The sequence below is a fragment of the Anas platyrhynchos genome, chromosome 3, assembly GCF_047663525.1.
Source record: "Anas platyrhynchos isolate ZD024472 breed Pekin duck chromosome 3, IASCAAS_PekinDuck_T2T, whole genome shotgun sequence".
Classification (NCBI taxonomy): domain Eukaryota; kingdom Metazoa; phylum Chordata; class Aves; order Anseriformes; family Anatidae; genus Anas; species Anas platyrhynchos.
Genome location: NC_092589.1, coordinates 51,580,645 through 51,594,094, shown reverse-complemented (window position 1 = coordinate 51,594,094; position 13,450 = coordinate 51,580,645). Strand labels below are relative to the sequence as shown.

At 40.0% G+C, this 13,450-nt stretch overlaps 1 protein-coding gene across 2 annotated transcripts in view; it reads left to right on the top strand.

Annotated features, from left to right (window-relative positions):
• Positions 1-4,297: 4,297 nt before the first annotated feature.
• The window catches only part of EPM2A (EPM2A glucan phosphatase, laforin), a 58,092-nt gene continuing 48,939 nt past the window's right edge, over positions 4,298-13,450 (top strand). The window contains exon 1 of one of the 2 annotated variants that reach the window (XM_072035892.1): positions 4,298-6,076. The gene's annotated coding sequence lies outside the window, so the exon portion shown is untranslated. The remainder of the gene's footprint in view (positions 6,077-13,450) is intronic. The other variant, XM_027454307.3, reaches the window with a different exon arrangement.

Sequence of the window (13,450 nt, the reverse complement as noted above, 5' to 3'; positions counted from 1 at the left end):
CATGATACAGCTTACTTAAAACACCATTACAAACTTTTGGCTAGTTTACTTTTTAAACAAGCATAACAAAGGCACACATTAGCCTTTTGTTTTTCTCTCTTTTAACTACATTTAGATATTTTGCTATGTAAGGAAATCGTTATTGTCTTGCTTTAACTTTTTTAGCGCATCAAGTATTCCAGAGAGTTTGCCTGCTACTGGCTTTCAGATGTTTTAACTTGTTTTTCTAAGTCTGCTACTGCTAAAACTGTCTTCATTGGGTCCTATCTGGTGAGTGTACTTTCCCAAATCAAGACTTATATTAGGTGAAGAGTGTGATGCTTGCTGTAATATCAGCTGATTCAAAATTTTTTTTTCAGTCAAAAAGTCTGTTCAGGCATCTTTGATCATCTTCAGATGAGCAAAATGTAGTGGTTGTTTACAGCATGGAGAGGAAATAGCACTCAGTGTGTATAAACGAGTTACACTATGTCAAGCAGAGACAGTTTGAAGAATGGGATTTTCATAGTGTGACTGTTCTGCATGTGATGAATATTGTAGCAGTAATCCAAACTGGAGAGGAAAAACAAATGGAGAAATAGGCTTAACGTCGTGACGGCATCAATTCCCAGCACAAGGTCTTTCCTAAGGGCTTGTGTTTATGAGGGTGCAGAGGGTTTCGGGTTTGTGCATGGTGCAGCTGTGTTTTACTGATGATTTATCAGTCTTTCTGTGCTAGCAGGAGTGACCCTGCTGCTACTTCAGCTCTTATATTATGCTTTAATTGTAAGCTATCTCCAAGTGCTGCCTGTATTCCCCAATCTGCTCTGTTGAGTGCAGATCTCTCTACTGAATGCAGGTACGTGTTTGGTGTAGGTTCTACATACTTATGTCAGTGGCAATATTTAGTAAGGATAGTAGGAAAATAAGGTCCTTCTGATACAGAGAATTTATCTGCTTGCTTTCATCGGTATTTCCCAGAAAAGGGGAACAAAAAATGTATTCGGAAGTAGAAGAAGCAAAATAAAAAGACTGATAACTTTCACTTGCTAATAACTTGCTAATAGACCGGTCATTTAGAAAACATTTTGAATGATCATTAGATGCACTGTGACAGCAGAAGTCCCCACCACTGCCATTCTGACAAGCCAAATTCTGTAACATGCAGGGGTAGGTAAGCATAGGTAAGCAGACCTAGTAACAGTCTCCAGTCGCAGGAAAAATGTATGTAAAACAAGCATGTATGATTTTAATTGCAAAACACGGAAGGAAACAAACAAACGAAAACCTAGGATGTCCTCAGGTACAGTTCATCTAAAGCAAGATTTGTAGAATCAAACAGAAAAATGTTATTTCTTTCTGAATGCTATTTCAGCGGTCTGTTTAGTCAGCTTAGTTTCATCCTAAACTGTGCTGACGTTTTTCATTAAAATCAGAAAATGAATATAATCTTTAAAATTGTTTAAAATATAATATTATGAATTTTAATTAAATCAATATAAGTAAGATTGTGTTTGACAATGTTATAATGTAGTATTGAACTGAGTATTTTACAATATTAAAATAGTGGAACACAAAAACTAGGTTATAATACGTGCTTTTTGCTTAAGATTTACCTTTTTTTCCTAAGGTACTTTTGGAAACATGTAATAAAAAGCTATCTTTAAGCTTCTCGTGATTTAAAGGGAGGGAATTCTGCTCAGCAAGGTGAAAGTTGGGTTGCATTAGTATTTTCACGTGAACATCCTGACAAAGCAGTAGGCTGCAGGACAAAACTAATCTGATTATGTGACTGTTTAGCAAAGGAGCAATCAAGGACCTGGCATGAATATATGTTGGACTTTGCTCAGAAGTGTTAATATTTGATAGTTACATACCGTGTAATTGTTTGAGTGTTGTGTGCTCTTTAGTATTACGTTTATATAGTTGTGTTCAATATGTCATTCTGGAGGCCTTGGCAGGAAATAATGGGTCGCTTAATGAGATTTGAACCTTGGTTAAGGTAAAACTACGGCTGTTATGCACTGTGGCAGCTGTTTATGAGCATCAGCTGTCAGCTTCATTTTTTGTTTCAAGAGTAAGGGCAGAGTGGATGCCTTGTCTGAGCAAACTGGCTTTACTTATATAGCGAGAAGAATTTCATATGGTATCTCACTGTGCACATGGTTTTTGATGCAGCTTGATTGTTCTTGATTTAACAATGCAGGAAGATTAACTTCCCAGCAGATGGGATTACACACAACACAAAATTGCTTCTGTATTCTGTTATAAAACGTGTTCAGTCTAAGTGACTTGTGACTTGGACTTCAGTTAACTGCAGTTGCAACTTGTAGTCATATTTTTCAGCTGATGTAATTTTGGTTAAACACAGCAGCATTTATATTTAATATTTAGAAAATAGAAATTCTCTTTAGATTTCTTTTTCTTCATAAAAAGTGTTCATCAACATTTGTAGGAGAGCCTGGCAAGTAAATAGAAAACTCAATTTCTTTATTTTGTTCCTATGAAATCTGCATGTAGGTAAGAAAGTGCATCATTTTACTATTTTTTTTTCTTTACAAAGGTTATGTGATTGGCAGTGTTAATTTTTTTATTGTCCCTTTGATCTTCAGGTGAAGCTTAAATGATGTCAGAATTGCTGATCCAACTGCTTGTTATTTTGTTTGACTAGTTCAAGCATGCAAATAGCTGAGAAAAATCTCTCCAGGCTTTTAGAGGTATGTAATAGGCTGAGACCATTTCAAGTACAAGATGCTACCACCATTGATGGTCTTTCTGATTGTAGGGGGATCATTGCTAAGATTCTGGTGGTTATTGTACAGTTCAGGGGCAATACGATAATCTTCTAAATCCTGAGCTGCAGATCAGGGAAAAGGGCAATTCTTGTAGATAGCTGTGATCTGCATCATCTTAAAACTTTTCAGTTTTCTAGGAGTCATGTTGAACCTACAAGTCTTACCTCATGTCAGTGCTTGCCTATTTAATGTTTTGTACTTCATGTCTTTTTAGTTTTAAGTGCTGTCCAGGTTTCATTAAAAAAACATGCTTTTTTACTTAACAGGGAAGTTTTAACAAAAAATGCAGAATACTTAATTGCCTATATACTTGAGTGTTTGCATTTCAAGTAATTTGGAACACGCACCAGATGGATATCACAAACAAACAACCAATATCAAAATCTTCTTTTCCACTCAAGATGAAGCACATTGGTACTACCTCTTCCCCCCCTCTGTTTGTGAAGAGGCGTTTGACCTTGAGGACTGATGTGCCTGGTTACATTTATCTGTTGATTTGCCTTACAAAGATGAATATGCAAATGCTTTGTAACGTGTCAAGCTAGTGGACAGTGAGATTATGAAAAACTTCCTCAGTCTTTCTGGGAGTAAGGGAGGTGTGTGTGTGTCTTTACACACATGACTACAGATGTCAACAAAAACCTAGTTCTTTTGGTCTGTTAACCAGTCATCCTCTGCTGACCCAGGAGCTGTCTTACTGTCCCCCCCCTGTGTGCTGTGAGGGGGAGTGAGAGCAGCTAGGTGGGCTACTGGCAGCCAGCCAACATCAAACCCACCACAAGGACAAAACCCATTAAGAAACACTTGTCCTTTTTGTGTCTGTGGGATTTTTTTCCTCAGGTATAGTTGTCTCCACTCAGAAGAAATTTTGCTTGTAGAAAAAGAACTACTCTAGTCATTGGGGGGTTACTTGACAAATACCATAAATCTGTGTCTTTACAATCTGCCATTTCCAAGAGGACTTGGAAGGAACCTACAAGGGCTTGGGAGGATGAAATTGCAAGGTTTACTGTGTTGGTCTATACCATATGTGAGACTGCAGGGTCCTGTGACTCAGCAAGACAGGCAAGCATCATTCCTGTTACATGTGGGAGGGAAGGGCCTGACCATGCTCAGACTAAAAAGGGTTTGGTTCTAAATTTTGGGATGCATATATACATGTATACTCATAGTATGAAACAGTAAAAATAGCACTACTCAAAAGATTTCACTTTTTAATAGCCAACTTTCTTGTTTCCTTTTACTCAAGTGGTTGAACAGTTCTGTTTCAGGGTTTTGTTCCAGAGTGGGTGTTCGAAGCCTTAATTATATTTGTCATCAGGGATGCAGAACCATTGTGTTGATAGGGTAAAGTGGGTTGTGTATTTTAATGTAAATCGGAATATCGTGCAATTGGAAAGCTGTAATTGTTTTGGGAAAAAAAAAAGTTTAATTTTTCCTTTTACTTTGTAATGAAAACTGAACTTTTTGGTGGCTTTTTTTTTTTTTTTGGTCTTATTTGCCTTTTTTGTGTGTATGTGAAAGCAAGCAAGACACAGAAGAGAAACCTGTGGAAAACCTAACACCTGCATGTAGGTGTGTTACAAGGTCACAAAGAACATCTGTAAGTGAAGTAAATAGTCAGTAAGAATCTTCAAAATAGGTGAAGAATGTGATAACTTAAGATTTCTGAATTAATCAAGGTAAGTGGTAAATTAGTGTGACCACAGGTAGGCTCTCAGCAAAAATAGGTTTGCCAAGTGCTACTCTAGACAGTTAGGGCACAGCTGCCTTGTTAATGTTCTGTTTGAAGACATTTTTTAATTGACAGCAGTTGGATGAACAACTTGGTGTTAATTATGGTAGTTCCTGAGAACAACAACCAAAGGGGTTGAGTACATGTATACCATGCCAATTGTGGTGACCTAACAGAGATAGGAAACGGGTTACAAATGGCCAACTGAAGTGTGCTGTGCTACTTGGGTAAGCACCAGATGTGAAGTCTACAAGCGTGTTTTCTTCAAAGCACAACTGGTTCAAGTGACTGCTTGCATCTGTGGAGATAATGTTTTGGAGTTGTGATCAAGCTGAAAATAACCTGTGGAGAGAGTGGAGAAAGTACAGAGAATGTTACCGGCTGTACCTTGTTATCTGGGGACCTCATCCACGACAAGGGAGTTAGTTATCTGCTCCCAGGCCTGTGGTGACCACAGAGTTTATAATTGCAAGCTAGTGCTGTATAATGAGTTACTCATTAATGAGCTGAGACAACATGGCAGTCAGCAAATGTTATACTTCGCAGCTGGAGCAGACTGATGGAATTTATCTGGTCATTTACCACAACCCAGCTAATGGCGCATTACTCCATAATAATGTGATCGAGGAGTTGCTGCGGGATGTGCCAAGAGCCAAAATCTGGCTCATACTGTCAGTGATCCTGTCATAACCAAATGCGGATTCACTCTGTCATTTCTGTTTCCCTCTGTGGCATTAAATGCCATTCTATTGTTTTCTACATCAGTGTAAATGGGATTAATAATAGAAGTCATTTATTTTATCAAAACACTATTTCAAGCCAGTACTAAAGCTGCTGTTATGCTTCAAGGGGATGTTCTGACAAACTCATCCATAATGCAACCTGGGTGAGGAAAAAATAGTTTTTTATTTATTGCTCCCTATGGAGCACATAGATGTAATCACAGTAAAATGAAGTGAGAAGCTATGACTAAATTAATTCCGTGAAATTCGTGCGGGGTTCATTTTATGTTTAGTTTGATCAATATACCAAACATGTCAATTTCTATTTCCCTGAATTTATGCAGGTGGCAGTGTTTGAATGAAGATGTGCTACAGCAAAAAACTATGGGAGGCCAGTCTGGAAGCCAGTGGAACCTGATAGACACAGAAATAAAGTAGCTAGTGAAAAATACAAGATAAAGGTACAAAACAAGTTTTGCAAGGTCAAAGAGAAAGTAACAACTTAGGAAGTTGAGAAAACAACATTCCACGTGAAAACAAATCCACAAGCAGAATAAGAGCATGATAGTTGCGCGATCACTAATATAGCCGACAATGAGCAAGCTTGCCAAGTAGCATAACAGCCACGTGCAAAGATGCTAAGGATATAAAAGCAAGAATGCATACTCAAACGCTTCAGTTGCATATCAGCCTGGAGTCGTGTGCTTCTTTCCCTTCAAATGGTGACCCTGACGTGATTCGCAGAGGAGCAGCGCAGCACGGAGCGTCCAAAGGGAACCCAGCCGAACAAATCAAGCTCTCAGCCAGACTGCAGCTTCAACCCCGGGACATCACCTGAAGGACAGGTGAGTGGCTGTGCATTGATCATGGGAGATAACCCCTCTGCAGAAGAAGAGGCTATAGTAAAACTATTAACACAGCTACTAACAAAAAGGGGAGTGAAATATGATCCATTTAAGATAAAACTATTGGAAGTTTTTGCAAAAGGAAGGGGTCCCCTCAACAGTCTCTGCAGTGTTTGATGTAAAAACTTGGGAACAAGAGGGGGAGAAAGTGTGGTAGGCAGCGTCCAATGGGGATACTAACACCGCTGAACTGATGGCTACGTGTTGGCTGGTGACTGAGGCTTTAATATCGTGGCAGGCGGAAAAGAAAGTACAGAACGCTGCTGCTCAGGCGGTAGTAGCAGCCAAACTGTGATCGGAGCCTGCAAAGTCACCAGAGCGATGTAATTTGATATACTTGGGGGATGACAAGGAAGAGGGCCATGGACCACCACCACTGAGCCCCCTCGGCTCCAACCTCGCCCACCCTTGGTAATGCCACCCTGGGGGCCTGAGCTTTTGATCCGCGGGAACGATGGGAGCAAGTGCGCCAGGATGCACTGAAGGATGGGGACCCGGTAGGAATGCCTTTCCTGGTGCAGGTGCGACCCAAGGGTCCAAATGAATATAATGCCTTCCAATGGGACCTAATTAAAGAATTAAGAAAGACTGTGACCACATATGGACTACATGCACCAGTCACCCAATCGCTATTAGAAAATGTGATGACCGGTCAGTTGCTGGTTGCGTATGATTGTCGCCAAATAGCCACCATGATCCTCACCCCGACTCAAAAATTGTTATGGGAACAAAAATGGAGAGAACTGTGTGAGATAGCGGCACTGCAGAATTTAGAAAGAACGACAGGCGACCCTCTCATGGGTGCAGGGCTCCCTCAGCTTATGGGGACCGAGCCATTAATAGACCCATGATTACAAGCTCGGCTCAACGATGCCATCTGGTGACAGTCAGCCCGACTGGCATTACAAGCCTTGCTGAAACTGCCAAAAGCAGGAGCCAGCCTTCTTCGACTACCATACGGCAAGGGGTCAATGAACCTTATATGGAATTTATAGATAGATTGAGGGATTCACTGGACAAGCAAATAGATAATCATGAAGCTAAAGAGGCTCTCATACTAAAACTGGCGATAGAGAACGCTAACACAGATTGCAAAAAGATTCTGCAATCCATGCCTAATGGGACAACCTTGGTACAAATGATAGAGGCTTGCAATTGCGTGGGGTCTGTTGAACACTATATGACTGCACTAGCCAGTGCGTTCGCTGCAGCATTAACGATGGGCAATGATAAGCGATGTTTTCAGTGTCAACAGATAGGACATTTTGCCACTAATTGCCCACAGAAAGGAGGGGGCTCTGCGGCGAGTAGTTCGGCCTCTCCTGGTGTCTGTCCCCACTGTAAAAAGGGATGGCAATGGGCCAGCCAGTGCCGCTCGAAGTATAATGCAGAGGGACAAACCTTAAAACCACTGAAGGGAAACGGGAAGCGGGGTGCCGGGCGGGGCCGCGTTGACAACACAAGTGCCCTGGCCCTCCATGGTGGGCCCCAGGGGATGGTGACCGCTGGACCACAGCCTCAGCTGCCCGCTGCTCCAGTGGTTCCACCAACTACGTCGCCATGGACTCCCCCACTGCCCAAACCCGAGGAAGCGCTGGGTTGCATGTCTCCACAGTAACAGACTGCACCCTTTGGGATGCTTGCATCTGTAAAATACCTTTTAGTGTAAAGGGACCACGGGTCTTTTTGTGCTGCTCGGAGTAATTGATGCGGATTATGAAGGAATAATACAAGCAATGGCATGGCCTCCCCCTCCTCCAGTGCTCATACCAAAGGGAACTAGAGTTGCTCAGCTGATTCTTTTCCGAGCAGTAGTCTGCAGGAGTTGGTTCAAGAACAACTCCAACAAGGACGTATTGTTCTGACAAACAGCCCATGGAATTCACCAGTGTTTGTCATTGGGAAGAAGGGCGGGAAATGGAGATTACTGCATGATTTGTGATGAATCGATGCAGTGATTGAGGACATTGCAGCCAGAAAACAAACAAAACAAAACAGAGAAAAAAAAAAAAAAAAGAAAGAAAAAGAGGAAAGAAAAAAGATAAAAGAAAAAAAAAAAAACGAAAAAAAAAACACCAGTACCTTTGAATATTGTATCGGACTCACAATATACTATAGGTGTTGCTCAGCGCATTGAGAGGGCACATTTGAGACATATCCCAAAGGACAACTTGTTTCTAAAATTTAAGGGGGTGTTATTTTTGGTGGAGCAGCGAGTGCACCCGTATTGTGTTATTCACATGTGGAGCCACACCATGTTATGTGGTATTTTCGCAGAGGGTAACGCACACACTGACCAGCTAACTAATATGATCCTGACTGCCCCAGTGCCTCAGTGCCACAATCAGAGCAGGCCTTCGGTAATGGTAAAAAATTTAAATAGAGCGATGTGCCTGTCCCTGGCTAGTGCTAATGACCCGTTTACGACATGTCTGGTGGGGAACCCAGCAGATAACGAAGACTGGACTGTCTACTTGCCGCAAGCACCCCTAGAGCCACAGGAATTAGATATCCTGGAATGTGTAGCAGCAACAGCATGCATAAGGTTCAGTTGCTCCTTATTGCAATGCATCTCTTTAGTGTAATTATACAAAACTATAATAACATCATTCCTTTTGCTAGGAACCACTCTGCTTGGCTGTGGGATCGACTGTGGAGTGGACGCCCCTAGGTGCACCCTGAGCTTTTTCCTCGGAGGGGCCTCCACTCTCAGCCACTCACTGCAGGAGTAGACAAGGGCCTCCACTTATTTTAAGTGATATTTTCCTGTGGTATGAAAGGGAAGTGCAAGAGGCCTCATTGTGTGATTGTGCTGTGCAAGTGAGAAGCAGCATCGCTGCGAAGCAACATCCCTAGCACTTAGTGGCTTGTTGACTGCTGCAGATTCTAGTAGGCACGCTACTTTACAAACATAATTCTGCTTGTGGTTTTCACCCTGTTGCTTATTGTACCTTGCTTATTGCAATATCTGCTGTGCTTGATAGAAAAATCTAAAGAAAGTGTTTGGTTGGTTGAAAATAAAAAAGGGGAAATTGTGGGAAAGGAATTTGCTCTGTGATGTTTCACACGTCCCTGAATTAGAGATCATGAGGAAACAAGCAGTAGAAACAAAAACTTGAGCAAGGTCAAGATAAAGTAATGTGGATACAGTGCTAAAGATGAGCTTGGCAGTGGCCAATTGCTGGCTGGCTTGAAGCGCATGTCTGAGGGTCTCTAACCAATTTTATGACAGATTCGGGTGCGTGGACAGTGCATGGGGCTACAGGGAAAGTATATGCAGTAGTGAAAAATGGCAATAAACGTCTCCCGTTCAAGAGCCATCGGGAGTCCTTGTCTTTCATCCCTTCAGAATAAGACCATGATAGTCGCACAATCACTAGTATAGCCACCAATGAGCAAGCTTGCCAAGTAGCATAACAGGCAAGTGCAAAGATGCTAAGGATAAAAACGCAAGAATGCATACTCAATAAACGCTTCAGTTGCATACCAGCCTGGAGTTGTGTGCTTCTTTCCCTTCACAAAACAAGTGTTAATACAGAAAAATAAATGTAAGACAAGAGTAATCGTTCTCCATCAGTACTCACAGAAATGTTAACAGAACCTGTTTACTTGGGAAAGACTGCCAGCAGCTTGTTTATCTGACTTAGAAGTACTTGAGTGAAAAATGATGCCAGATGGATTTGTTATGTAAATAAAACTTTCAACAGATTTTTGAGTATTTTTGGTTTCAGTAGAACAGTATTTAATTTGTTAGCTACAGGGATATACGTGCTGTACGTTTTCATGTTTTGGCACATGATGATTCTATTAGTACATTTACAGAAAAGAGGTGTTTGTGAGGAAATGAGTGCATTCCATTTATTTCCATTCAGTTTTTAAAGCAGTCTAATCCAGGTCAGACTGGCTGCTGCTTAAAATGTGTTTCAGTTCTAGCACAAAGTAGTTCTCTAAGTCTGAAATAAGCTCTTGTAGGTGATAATGTGCAATTCATCCATCGCTCTAGTCAGCTGCCAAGAAACAGTTCAGTAGCTTTCTCTTTATATTTTTCTGGTTGATGAAGTGTCCCTAAAGAAAAAGCTGTTAGATTTGCAAGTGTTTGTGAGAAGCAGAGAGGATTTGCAATGTTCAAAAAATATAATACCCAAATCACTAGCTGAAATTTCATTAGCCGCTTAAAATTTTGTGTTGATTATATGCGAACTTGAACAAAACCCATATAGCTTTACAGACAGTTCAGCAGGGAAATGCTAAGTCTCTCTTGAATTCTACCTAGTCCAGACAGTGAACAGTTTGTTTGCATTACTCCTTTTTCCTTCAAAATCTGTTCTTTTCTTTGCATTGTTCTAAAGAATAATATCCCATTGGCTGTCCCCAATGGGACTCCTGATTTGAAGTCATATTAACCTAAATTACATATGTGCAACACTTAATAGGTTTATAAATAGCAATTAGTTACATTTTCATGAAGTTAAAACTTTCACCAATGTTAAATACTCAAGTACAGAGTAAAAATTAGAAAATGAAATTTGTATTTCTAAAGAGACTTAATCCTTTATGTGCTGATAAAATTGATAGAAGTTACTGTTTTATCTGTTACCTCTAATTATTAAAGTCTTAGGTTTAGACTTCTAAATCTGAATGCTTTTCCTAGAGTCACTTTTAATCTTTCTCCTGTTAAGTGAAGGCACTGACAGCCAGTATTTTTGCATTTTACACTTTTAAAATAAGAGGAAAAAAACACCCACCTTCTAAGGTTTAGTGTTTTAAACATGTCAGAGAACTTCATTTTGTATGGAGACATGAAGACCAGAATGACATGAATGCTGATTTGTGTCCTCTCCTTAAAGAATAGAAAAAGGAGGAGCGTCAGAAAATAAATTTAATTTAGTTGTTCCAGCAGAAAATGCTACCTTGACTCAGTTAGTTTTGTTTGTTAGCAAACAACACTGGACTCAGCTTTTGCACCATTACGTCTAGAAAGATGTAAGGCTCTCGCTTGTTCAGTAGAGATCTTTCTGGAATAAAACAACACTGAAGTTCTCCTTCGGATGATTGTCATCTATGAATGTGGTAAGCCTGCAATTGCCATTTCATCTGTAGTGCTTGGCTTTGAGCATGGATTATTCAACTGATCGCGTGGTGCAACAGGCTTGATTTTTGTAAAAGCTGTTGATGTTGGCAGCTTTGCCAAATTGTTTAGTTCCATCCTACAGCCAAATGGTTGATAAATACCAACAAGTATCCATAGATGGTTTCTAAGGGAACTTGAATATTAACATAAAAATATTAAATGTGCCTTTCACATGCATAATCACTTCTTGGTAACATAGTTGAAAATGCTGTCAATTATTTTAGGTTGTTTAAATATTTCTGTATATTAATAGAGTTTATATACGTTGAAGGAATGAAGTGAATAGAGAAAATGAGGTAGTTCAGAGATAAAAGGTACAATATGTAGTCTGTTATACTTGGAATGCAGAGTCAGTACCTCACTTAATTTGCCACTGTTCCTGACTGAGGAAGAACGATGTAATAGCACTGGTAATATTCACTAAGTTGGGACTGATACTCTGAAGTTCTCATTATGGAAGTAACAGATGGAGTCACCACATCTAGATCTTTGAAATGCTGAGGGATAGTTCATTTTGTGTGCCATTTAATGCAGTCAGGGTAGTGAATATTTACAATATCACTGATAACTAAAGTAAAAAAAAAAAAAAACAGTCTGTTTATGCATTCAAACCTACTGTATAATTGAAAATAGAGAGCTTAATTGTTGCTTTCACTTTAAGTCATTTTAAATGCTGATGTTTGCTAAGGAAATCTAGGAACTGCTCGTCATCAAGTGCTCCATTGTGCTGCCCCTGCCAATTCAGACTGGCCGTCACACCAGTTGAATAGCTTTCCCTTTTCTTCTTTAAAAATATTTTAACCACTGGGATAACTGTAGTTAGTAATAAATTAAGAACTTGTAAATGTATGCAGTGTAAAGAACTGTTTTTTAAACAAAATTAAGCTCTTGGGAACTTGGAACACAATATTCTACTACGTGTGCATGTAAAAGAAGTACTGCATGCCACGAAGAATGGTTGCTTGGCTGACAGCAATTGAAGAGTGCTTGAAGTTTGCATTGGACTCGTTCCAACAATCTCTTTATAAATGCATTTAAAAAAAAATCCATTTAATTGATTTACGGGTAAGACCTTGAAAAGTGAGAGATCAGAGCAGGATTTATTCTACAAGTTTCCCAGACGAGGAATTTGCTCAAACTTGAACTAGTTCTGATAACTTAAGAAAGCAGTTTCACTCACCTATATATCTGTACAAGTGAGGGGGATCAGTAAGGTTTTATAAAAGCCTGTAATCACTGTAATAACGTTTGAAGTCATGAGTGACATACTCAAGGACTATTCAATTTTTGTCAAATTAGTGCCTGTTACTAATCTGTGAGCCTATGAGCTTTTCTCTTTAGATGTACCTCAGAACCAAAGAGGCTTTTGGCAACAGGATTTTTATAGCACTAAGGAATCTCTAACTAGGATAATTAACCGTAGGTGCTAATTTTCAATACATTTAAAAGCACTGGGGGGGGTGGAGAGAGTCAAAAATTTGAGACAGCTTGTACAATTACATTTTCATGCACTGAGGATCAAAAAGTAAGTATTGCAAAGATCTTGTAATTTGTGCTCATACCTGCTCAAGACAACATAATATGTACGTGTAATGTACAAACATAACTCTGCAAGGAGAGTATTCATATGCTGCCAAAGAAGTACGTATTCCTGTACTTCAGAGACTGTTACAATATTGCTCATTAACGTGACTGATTCATTTTCAGGTGGATGTCCAAAACATTTTTTCTTCCAAACAGGTGGAGGGAAAAAAAATAAAATCAACCAAGAAATGGTCTGCTAGTGACTTACAGCCAAGGTACAGCTCTTGAGTAGAGCTGTGGCTCTGCATTGGGACTACCTTGCGGGACTGGCTGTGCTAATGGAAAGGCATCTGTGGGAGAACTCGAGCTCCAGTGGAAACAGGTCACTATGGTACACAGCAATACACACACACCAAATTAAGTAGCAGGAGTCCCCTGCCTATGATCTAGTCTGCAAAGTATGTCATACACATCTTCTGTCTCTTGGCTGCAAACTGTTGCCATGACCTGTGGAAGGTTGCTATGTTTCGGGCTGTTTATGCACTCATTCTAAGCTGCAGTTCATATTTTCAAGGGTTTTTAATGGTTGATGAAAATAATGTTGGTTCCTCGGAAAGGATTATTTCTGTGTCTGTTAAGTGAATTCAGTGAAGCTTGTC